General features: G+C 41.9%; 1 long non-coding RNA gene across 1 annotated transcript in view; it reads left to right on the top strand.

Annotated features, from left to right (window-relative positions):
• The first annotated feature begins 3,100 nt into the window (after positions 1-3,100).
• The window catches only part of LOC109032864 (uncharacterized), a 33,262-nt gene continuing 24,604 nt past the window's right edge, over positions 3,101-11,758 (top strand). Inside the window, exons 1-2 of the long non-coding RNA XR_002008965.2 lie at positions 3,101-3,523; positions 8,533-8,658. This is a non-coding gene — a long non-coding RNA (uncharacterized lncRNA). The remainder of the gene's footprint in view (positions 3,524-8,532; positions 8,659-11,758) is intronic.

Raw genomic sequence — 11,758 nt, 5'->3', positions numbered from 1 at the left:
AAATGCGCTCAAGTAGAGTTAAAATTTCTAAAATTTTCTGGAACCTTAAAATGCATAAAACTGGTTGATTTTTAGGCAGAAATTAACCCCGGACCCCCCGCTGAGCTGGGGGGTATTCCGTACCCCCCGAGACCCCCCGGTGGTGGGGGGCCAGGCCCCCCCTAGCAAAATGACCTAGCTACGCCTATGAATGGGCCTGTTGCATGCAAGAGATACAGCCGCGCGAATAGACTTTTTAGAGGTTAAATGACACGAAAATTACGATGGTCACATTAAAAAAGTCTGAAATACACTCCTTACTGCGCAATTTGCGTTGTTAGGAACGCGCTTTTTCAAATTTCCCGCGTCTGGGGGCAGTTTTCTAATCACCGGAAACGAGCAAACGGCGGGCTCGGTGATTTCCGGAAGATGCCGAGTCGTTGTTGTTGTTGTTATTTTTTCCTTCAGTTTGTTTACAAACCCAACGTGATCTCCTACAGTGGTCCATATACGCTTTATGCGGTAACCAAATCGATCAACTTTTAAATATCCAACGCAATCCTTCTACATTTCATTTCACGATGTCACGAGCTCCGATTTTTAGGTTATGTTGTCAGTTTTAGTTGACCGGAAATAGCCGCGAGTTGCCGTTAATTGTTTCCGTTAGAAAACTGCCCCCAGACGCGGGAAATTTGAAAAAGCGCGTTCCTAACAACACAAATTGCGCAGTAAGGAGTGTATTTCAGACTTTTTTAATGTGACCATCGTAATTTTCGTGTCATTTAACCTCTAAAAAGTCTATTCGCACGGCTGTATCTCTTGCATGCAACAGGCCCATTGTCCACCATCAAAACTCACTAAGTTGGAATGCTTTGAAACCACAGTTCGGAACCAAGGGTTCATTCTGACTTAGCAGGGTTTCGGAGGTAAGCCGACTTTGACACGGCAAAACGAAAAAAATGGGACAAAGTCATTATTGTCGGTTCAGTAGGGTTCCTGACTCAAGCGGGCTCTGAATTGGTGTGACTGTAATTTTATTATTAATTTAATTATATTTATATATAAATTATATTTATATTATATTAATATTATTATTTTATTAAAATTTACTGATTTTATTTCAGTTACATAAAAATGGTATTTTTCATTTTCATGCTAGGCTATTTTTAGGCAAGACAGCCTAAGTGCTATCTTCTGCATGCTTTCGTGGTTGCGTTTTGGACACACATAACAAACGCATTTTCAGGTTAGAGATTCGCAGAAGAGGGCGGTACTTTACTTGAAAGCACTGTTTTCATTGGCTCTCTGGAGGAATATCGTCACTTACTGCTGTCTTGCCTAAAACTACGTCATTTTTTGCGTACTTACGGCTTTCTCATTATGTTTCGTTTTGATACAATTTAGATGAATTTCGCTGTTTTAGCAATTTCAGTGACTTCATCTAAGAGAGTCAGACGAATTTTGAAGGAAACTCGATTTCGAAAATTTGACACTTACTGTCTCTTCGCTATCAGGGCAGATGGTTCTGAAGGCGGATTTTAGCGAAAAATGCGAATTCCTTGGCACTCGAGGGAAAACACGTATTTTTTTTGCCAAAGTCAGCCTTCAGACCCACGTTCAGGCTAGCATTCGACCCGAATAGAGACCCGCGGAAATAGCCGAATCATGATGCATTCGTAAAATAGAGCTCTTCAATGAGCAAAACGTTGCAGAGTTGAGGAAATTCAGGTTGGCCCCAGAAACGACACTTATCGATACCTCTTTTTTATTAGAATTGATCGAAATTGACCTGAAGAATCGTTGGCTTCCAAGTGCAGGGTAGAGGGAAATTCTGCCGTCTTGAGGAAGAACGACACATGAGCCTGCAGACGCTGCCAAATTTCATTTAATAAATAACGAATTTTTTAACGATACGTTTTCTTCCGATTCACTGGAAAAAAAACACATTGTATCTAGAGTCCAGACTCCTAAAAACATCGACAAGAAAAAATACTCTTGATTCAATCGAATTTTTGCTTAAATCAAGGACCAAGCCTCTTAATTTGAGCGGATTTCCTTTTGATCCAAGCAAAAATCTGATTGAATCAAGAGTATTTTTTCTTGTCAACGTTTTCAAAAGTCTGGACTCTAGATCCAATGTGTTTTTTTCCCCAGTGTTTCGCTCAGAATTTCGTCCGCACTTCGATTAACAGTTTCTGAAAATTTCAGAAAAAATATGCGTAAAATTTCTCAAAAATGAGAGTTTTATTGGCAAGAATTTGGCGACTTTCGAATTTTGATACGGCGTCCTCCCTGAACAAGGCAAGATTGGCATGCCCCCGTCCTCTCAGAATGACGCCCCTGCTTACAGAAAGTCAAATTTCTGAGTCTCACCCCCTCCACAAGCGTAGCCCCTGACGCCGGGCCGGTTGAACTTTCCGCCTGTTGCAGGTCGATTCGAAGCGGGGGGCCGGTGGGGGGGGGAGGGGGTCGCATGGGGAAAATTGAAACTTTTACGGAAAATGGACGAACGTTTAAAAGGAGGAAAAGTGTACTCATAATTGCTACAGCGGGTTGCCCAAGGAAGGGCAGACGGGGTGAGTGATGCGGAGGGGTATGCTGCCGGCCTAAGGAAAAACGCCGTATGAACATTCGAGAGTTGCCAAATTTCTGTCTATAAAATGTTCATTTTTGAGGAAAATTATGAATATTTTTCCTTGGGATTTTCAGACACCTTAGATCAAATGGAGAATTTGCAAGGGTCTGAAATTTGATGAATTTCCTGTTTAAGTGGAATCCTCTGAGTGAACTGAACACGAAGATACCCTTGATTCATAAATTGAGCAATTATTAGAGGAGATATGACAAAATAACCTGATCTTCTAAAATACATGTGTTTAAATGAGAAATGCCGCCAGATGACGTCACAAGGCGGCACATTTTCTCACTTTTAAATCAATTTTTCTCCAATTTCCCATGTCAGAAAAAAGTTATGAAAAATATTGCGAACTCAGCTCATTAGGCACTTTCAGATGAAGCAATAAAAAAATTGCGTGCAAATTCTCCATTACAGACGCAAAAGTATCTGAAAAATTGGCCGCGGAATATTCAAACATATTCTTGAAAATTAGTGATTAACCAGAGGGAATTTGGCAACGCCTGAAGGCTCATGCGGCGTTTTTCCTGAGACGGGAGTATGCCAATTCCGGTGTACGGGTGTAACAGGAGACAGAGAGTAAAAGTTCAAGCTTCCCAGCGCTGCGTTCGCGTGTCGCGTCGCGTCGCGTCGGCGGGAGTATGCTTTTGAGCATAACCAGGGAGTCCGGCTGTGAGCCCCCAGCCTGCCTCAGCGCAGCCCTCTATATTGATTGAGACCCCATCTACCCCTCCCGGTCCTCCCCTGTGTGCAGCTAACCCCTCCAAAGCTCGGCCTGTTCGCCAGCCTCCTCAGCTCGGCTAACACCATTACAGCTTCGCTCCTCCACAGTGTCTGTTGCTATCGGCCAAGCCTAGTTTCTCCCTTCCATGGAACCTACCGCCTTCACCGCACACAACTTCCTCATAGGTGAGACGCTTTTTCTACTCTCGTTTCCCCCAAGTATCTCCAATTCCGCCTCCGAAATCCTCCCTTTAATTGCTCCCTTATCGCATCGGTCCAGGTGAGCAGGTGCCTATCAAAGAAGGTCCACTTATTTGGATTTGCCTGCGGGATGGTGAGCTTTTTCCGGTTTTTTTCGGTTCGTATAGATAAAATGTGTCTTCGTTTCGAATTGTAGGGCTCTGTGAACCTTGGTGTTGCGTTTATATTGAGCCGCATAACTCCCATTCTTCATCTCGTGAGTTCCAGATGCTAAAAAAAATTCGATGGTTATCAGTTGAAACGTGGTCGCACTTCTACATTTTCGCCGTGTAGCAACTTTTCATATACTTTTATGTGCTGAGTGTGCAATTTTCATTCATTATTTGGCATTTCAAATTTAAAAGTGAGACTTGAACTTTGGAGAGAAAGAGTGAAAGTTCGCGACGTCTACGCATGTCACAAAGCGGCTTTTGACGAATACCTATTGCAATGATCAGTTCGAAAAAAGAATTAAGATTACTTTCACGATATTTGGCTGAGTAAGTGTCCTAAAGCAGAGGGTCGATTGCTTAGAATAAAAAATAGGAAAATACGGCAATCCAGCTTCCAAAAGCTTATTTTTATATTTCTTTATTTGGTGAATTTCCTAAAAGTTCCCTCATCAATATGTGATCGGTCTTCGTCGACTGCACTAAGAACAGATTAACAATTCTGTATTTTTTATACAATTTTTGTTTCTCTTAGAAGGCGCTCATGGTTAAAATGCGAGTGTTCTCGCCTCCTTCTCTCCTCCCTTGTCACCTCCGTTTATGAAGCATCAACCTTTTCACTATTACACATAGATGCATTTTAATTCGCCTTTACGGCCCTTTGTGATCTATTTTAAGAAACACGGCGACAGTTTAAGAGAGGAATGTATGAAATGGACGTATTTATCTTAAATGGAACTATGTGCAAGTGGGAATGATGGGGTGTGCTCGTTAGTTGAGGGTCATGAGAATGAATGGGAATTTAAAAGTGCCAGTGACGTCAGCGGCAACGTACGAGGAGGCATGACGGGGAGATCGGTGGCGGGACTCTTTAACTCATGAGCCCTGTCTACAAGGCTCCTGTCACATGTCCACGGCTCACGAGTTAGTGCTCAGTTCCTTTAGATTTAATGTCAAATCCCGCTTTTCCATTTTCTCAAAAGGAACTACACACTTTTACTTTGTTCCTTATGCAGCCTCCACGAGCACACCCCATCTTTCCACTTGCACATAGTTCCTTTTAGCATAAATATTCCCAAATGATTTGTCAATAATCGGTTTTTAGACCAAATGTTGGCGCTCCTGAGGTGGAGCCCTATAGTAAACTACAGTACAGTTCAACCTAAGGAAGGAACAATCGTAGTTGTTTTGTTTTCCCCCTTTCACAAGCCGATTCATTAATTTCAAGATTCATTCTCAGCGATGATTACGGCTTCATGAGTCTATGTCCGGTGTCCATCATCAATTCCCCGTTTTCTTTGGTCACGCAATCGAGAGATGAAATGGACTGCATTCTGCAATAAGGAACCACAATTTGTGACTCATCTGTAAAAGCATCTATCTGTATTGGGAAACTAATGGCAAATACGTCGTTTCTTAAATGAGCCAGAAATAGTAGTTCCTTATTGCAAAATGAAGTCCAAATGTACGTTTGCTGTATCAAACCCACAATTGGACTACATTTTGCAATTTGGAACTGTAAATTCTAGCCCGGTATAAAAACAACGTAAGTGCCATTAGTTTCCCTATGTACATAAGTGTTTATCCAGAAGAGCCGGAATTAATAGCTCCAAATTGCAAAATGCAGTCCAATTCGTCGTTACCAGGATGAAGGAACGTAACTACATTCCAAGGTTGCGAAATTGACTGAAACAATTCAATTTTTTTTCAAAAATGTACCAGTGCAATTTTTGTCCGAAATTTTTCTGATTTTTGCATGAGATCAGAGGAAAAATCGGTGAAACTTTCATTCAGAAATGCCTCAGATTCTCCGACTGAAAATGTAATTTGCGAGGGGAAATTTGGCAGCATTGAAATGTTTTTACGTTCTTTCCTCAGAGAAACGACGGACCGGCATCAGTAAGTTGGATTCTTTCAAGTTCTTATCCGATCGATTTCACTTGCGAGTGTAGGCAGGCCGCTTTTGGAATACCTACTGTTCATGTTTGAAACAAACCGTACCATTTGGTGACCGAATTTTTCCGTCAAAGAAATTGAACTCAGGTTCAGATGGACCACATTTTGCAATGAGGAACCATTATTTCTGGCTCATTTTAGAAACAGCATATTATGTGTCATTGGTTTCCCCCAAGCAGAATGATGCTTTTTTGGAAGAGCCAGAGATAGTGATTCCCTAATGCAAAATAGACCACATTTTGCAATAAGGAACCATTATTCCTGGCTCATTTTAGGAACAACATATACGCCATGGGTTTCCCTATGCAAGAAGGTGCTTTTATGGAAGAGCCAGAGACATCAGTACCTTATTGCAAAATTTAATCCAAATGTAATCCAGATAATCCATGTCTCCGGAAGCAAATATGAGTCTCAGTACGGTTTCTTCAAAGTTTGGTTTCTCCGGAGGAAAATGTTGGTTCCATGAGCTGGAAATCGCTGTGTGTCTTACCGTTTCCTCAGTTTCCAAATACAAGCGACAAAAGAAGAGGAAAATAACAGTGGAATAGCGTAATTTGCGATATATCGATTGATCTAGGTTATTCAAATCTATGGTAAAGGATCGATAAGCGGGTGTTCGCAACGAACACTTTAATAATCGATTCTTTACCACAGCTTCAAATGGGGGAGATAGAAATGACTTGAAAGCTGTAAGCAACTCGAGGCACATTGATACATAACAGCCAGGTACATTTTACTATACATACACACGAATGAAGTTCTGAGGAATGGATCTCTAAGTCCGAGCGGAAAATTTCATCAAACGAACTGTAGCACCTGCGAATCCTGTGATGCCACCATTCGAAATTGGTGGATGTCCATGATGCATCGCAAAAAATGAAGGCGCGCAGGCGATCTTATCTCACAGAGACAGCAGGTGCCCCAGCGTTTTGACGACCTTTCCCAGAGTGCAGAATCACAAGCGCCAGTTTCCCAAAAGAAAATAAGTTTTTTTCCAACTTATTTCAAATACTGTTGATAGCAAACGCACTCCTCGTCTGTCCTGCCGTGCTTATGAAAAACACCGTATGAACCCTCAGGCGTTGCAAAATTTCCTTTGATAATGGACAAATTTCCAGGTAAACTTAAGAATATGTTCCTTCCAATTTTTCAGATAATTTTTTTCACAATTTCACCTAAGGTTCCAGAACATTTAAGGGAAGAACATCCATAACTTTCCTTAAAAATAAACGTTTTATCTAAGGAAATTTGGCAACTCTCGAATGTTCACACGGCGTTCTTCCTTAGCACGGCAGTATCTGCAATAACTCAAGCCGGGTGGAGAGATCTAGAAATCGATAATCAGTTTTTTGTGTTTCCTGCAAAATTAGCGTTTTGGCGTTGTGATACTCTTTTAGGCAGAGTACAAAATGCGTCCGGTTAGCGAAGGATCGTTCATTAACAATGTCTCTTCTTTGGGGGGGGGGGGGGGGGGGGGTACACCGTAATCGGTGCGTGATGAGAGATAGTAGCGGGGCTCCTCAACCTATGCACGGTCGGGCGCGCCGCGATAATTGCAGAACCTGCGATGCAACTATTCGAACTTGGTGGATGACCGTGTTGCGTCGCGGAAAATGAAGGCGCGCAGGTGATCTTACTTCACAGAACCAACAGGTGCCACCGCGGGCGCTCTACTTTAAGCCGTTGGGCGAACGATGCGATGTTTTACATTAGAGAGAAGCTTACGGACCGTTCTGCCGTATTACCGAAGGAGCGATCAGTGCAAAAATGAGTTTTTAGGACAATTTCAGGAATAACTCCATTAGTATCTTGGCAATGGTGGAAGCTTTTACTTTCGGGACTTCAGCATTCTACTGTTGACTTACCTACATGGTTGATGTTTAACAACGTGTTGGCAGTTTCGTTTTGCAAACAAGCCGAAGTTTGGGAAACTCATTGACGTATAATCTAGACCGCGCACTAGGCCCGACTTTAGGCGGGGGAGGTAAGACAGCTAGCGGGGTAATCAGGGTAAAGACGCGCCTTCAGCCTAGTTGATACCGCCAGATATACGAGCTAAGTGTACCCGTATCAGGCAAAGGCACTGGCAAGACTGGCATTTCCACCATTGTCTCGGTATATATCGCCGGTACACTTGCTGGGTGTTGCTGGGTTGCCTATCGTCTCGCTTGAAGGGAGCCTAGTCTCGCCGAAATTTCCTAATGCGCGGTCTAGATTGTATTATACGTCAATGGGGAAACATGATTGGCTCATGACGTCACCCGAGGCTGATCATCCATCATGTAGGTAGGTCAACAGCCGAAATAAGAGTGATGACTGTTGCTCCCTCATAATGAAGGACCAAGGGACTGTCATAAGGAAATTAAGGAATTGTTGAAGTCCATAAGGAATTGTTGAATCCCCGAAAGTAAAAGCTTCCACCTGCCGCCGAGAGGCCAGCGGGCTGATTATTGAAATTGATAGACAAAACTATCGACAAAGAAGACATAGGGGTATGGAGCGATCCTATTGGTCGAAATGCATGATTCTTATAGACTAAGGGGGACAATGATGGACTAACTGTCGGGTTCCTCGTGGGTTGCCGTTAGTTAGTCTATTGCCTACTGCCTTTGTCCATTGCAACTACCAACTTCCACCAATAGGTTCCCTCCATAACCCTTTTGTCATCTTTGTCCATAGCTTTGTCTATCAATTTCAATAATCGGCCCGCAGTGGAGGGTCTCTTGTCTCTGGCACCACTTATGCTCCTTTCGACGTCTCACCCTCTTGTAGTGCCTAGTCTAACCTCCCTTGACTCTATTCTAAAATTTCGTCTGCTGCTTGTTCCAGAATGATACAGTCTTGTGATGGAGGAGTTTTTAATGGCGGTAGGCGCTGGATACGCAGTTTTCCGGGGAGGCGCCCTCGTGACACATTTGGACGCGCATACTGTCCGACATTACGCCCAATAACTCTGTAAGTACTTGTAATAATTCACAGCGAGTACTGTGCAACAGGACCGGATTTAGGAGTCAGGAGGAGACAGCGGCAAAAGGCACTTCCTACCGAGGCATCTCTGAGGGGTTTCCTACTCAAAGAAATTACACACTGAAAAAAAAATCTCAGTGTATTTACTAAGAAAAGGGTAAAATTACCAAGAATTCGGGATTCTATTTTGATCCCAGTTTTTTCTTGGTAAAATTACCATTTATGGAATTGGTAATTTTACCGAGAAATCTCGGTAAAATTATTGAAATTTCTCGGTAATTTTACTAGACCTTGGTAAAAACGCCAATATTTTTTATCGACTGTGGTAGAATTACCGAGATAAAATGGCAAAGTTACCGGGAATTGATTACCAATAAAAGTGGTATTTTTACCTGAAAAAAAAAACAGTAAAAATACCGGTTTTTAGGTAAGCTTACTAGCCTGACTTGGTAAAATTACCAATAATTGGTAAAAAAAAGTGAGATGGTAAAGGTACCAACGGACCTTGGTAAAAACGCCGAGAATTTTTTTTCAGTGCACGGCGACGGTGAAACTCCAAAACCACGTATCTCATTTGCGACGTTGCAGACTTCCTGCGGGCTGATTATTGAAATTGATAGACAAAGACATAGACAAAGAAGAATAGAAAGTATGGAGCAATCCTATTAATAGAAACTGGTGGTTGTTATATACTAAGGGGGAAATGATGGACTATAACCGTTGGAGCTCTCGAGGGTTGCCGTTAACTAGTCTATCATTTACCTTTTTTGTCCATCGCAACCAGTCGCTTCCACCAACAGGATCGCTTTAAATGTCTTTTGTCCTCTTTGTCTATCGCTTTGTCTATAAATTCAATAATCAGCCCGCTGACGTACTTCATTTTTTAAATGGAGAGCTGCTCGACGTCGACTCACGAAAACTTCCCTGATTATCTTCTCTGTGCGAAGCAAATGCTGAAAAACTCCATGGTGTTAATTTGCTCTGGAGCTATTTTCAATGGCTAAACTAATCAGTAAATAAACAATCTCAAATACCAGAGGAAACCAAACTGGATCGCAGTAACTTTTTATATATTTTAACAGCATACACAGAACAGCAGGGAGAATCACTGGGCAACTGAAAAACTATACAGTGTTGTAAAGTTTTTACATTCTCCCCCCTTAAAAAAATGTATACAGATTGAATATCATTAAAAATTTGAAATTTGAAATTGAAATTTCATCAGTAAAAACTGTGTGTGTAAGATTTTTAAGCACATTAATGACCGCGTTTAACAGAAGGACCAGCCACTCAGCTGTTGCCAACTTAATTCGGCATTTTTTTTTTTTCATGAAACGGTTGTGCAGATTTTCGTGCAATTTTGGTGAATTTCTACATAGTACCAGCTAATTCTTTAAATTTTCAAGAAATCCACACAGACTTTCTCTCGTAAAATTAAATTACCCGATTAAATTTGGCAATAGCTGATGTGGCTTGGTTTCTTTCTGTTAAACGCGGTCCAAATTTAAGTCATTTTATCATTTTAGTTCAATTTATTTCATTTTTAAAAAAATGAAATAGGAGCGGAGATTTTTAAACGCCGCAAAGGAGATCCGTGGTTTGGGAGTTTCATCTCGGATATATGGTTGTGGGGAAAACAGACTACGGAAACCGACAATTTGCTAAAAACTTGCTGATAACCGGCTTCATTTGAAATAAATTCGAACGATTACCCTTCAACCTCTTTCAACCTCTCAGACTGCCCTATTGAACTGAAAAAATCATATTATAAGTCACGGCTCAGCTTTCCGTTTGGGTCCTCAATCCGGTCTTGCGAAATAAACATTGATTTTAAAAGGTCGAAGGGAAGGTCGGTGCTTACGGCTGGGGGGGGGGGGGGGGGGCGCTGACCCCTATGGGGCTTTCCTCAAAATAGGATCCGAGATAAGAGACCCTCCAGTCTCCACTGGCTTCTTAGTGACAGGTGGAACATATGTGGTCTCTAAATGAACCCCCTAAAAGGAAAAAATTTTAAAAAAATTTTAACCCGTGCCTCAAAGGGCCTAAAGGGCCTAAACCCAAAATTCAAAAATTTTGGCAAGCGACACATCAATTCTGAAGGAAAATGGCAAGTTACGGCCCTTTTAGGGCAGAAATTTCGTCCGTTTTGCCGTATCTTGAAGCGTAAGGTCACAAACGGCCCAATGACGACGTGAGGCTATGGGCTGGCGGGGCGCGCCGCGGCCGGCCCGCCGCTGAGCGTGCGCGCGCGGCAGGGTTGCGCATCGCCGCTTTACACCGGCGTAGAGGAACGAACGGTGGAGTGGGAGGGGGATATCCGGTGGAAAAGCATCCACATTTTCTATCCATAATGAAAATGCATTATACTTTTTCAATATAGGTGAGGAAATATGAGCCATACAAGGAAGTGATGAAAAGAGTGACAAATACATATATAGTTTGTACGGTTAAGAGTGTAAGTGGGGAAAATTTGCCGTAACTACAGAACAGCCCTGAAAATCTCGGGGAAATAAAAGCTGCTATTGATGAGAGGTTTAATTAAGGACTAATTAAAAAGATAGGTGCGATGTTGTCGAATCGTAAGCCCTTTACGCGATCAAAAGCGATTAGTGTAAATTTAATTGGAAAAGTTTAAGAAAAATTTGATGAAAGAAAATTGCCCCAAATTCGGGAAGTGCTTAAAGTGTTTTTCTATTATGTGAAGTTTTCGCACATTAATGTCAATGGCGGTGCGTCGAAAACCTCTGATCTTGTAATTCCAATATGGAATGAAAAATGTAGAATCCCTGTGATACATAGTGTCCATGTTTTTAAAAATGTTTACATTTTTATGAGGAGTGGAGGCGCGTATCAATAAATGCTAGCCGTCGATCGCTGGTTCAAGAGAATTTGGAGACTGATTTTACGGCAAAAATCGACGTGTTATTCGACATTGCTTTATGCAATACTCTAGATATCATGGAAAATGAAGAGGATGAAGCATTTTTAATTCTTCAGCAAAAACCTGAATGAGAATGCATAATATCCACAGTGAAGGATACTATCCTTGCAGCAGAGGTGAAGAGAGCAGACAAGAAGAAAGCTCGCG

The sequence above is a fragment of the Bemisia tabaci genome, chromosome 2 (assembly GCF_918797505.1).
Source record: "Bemisia tabaci chromosome 2, PGI_BMITA_v3".
NCBI classification, from domain to species: domain Eukaryota; kingdom Metazoa; phylum Arthropoda; class Insecta; order Hemiptera; family Aleyrodidae; genus Bemisia; species Bemisia tabaci.
This window is presented reverse-complemented; position numbering and strand designations above follow the sequence as displayed.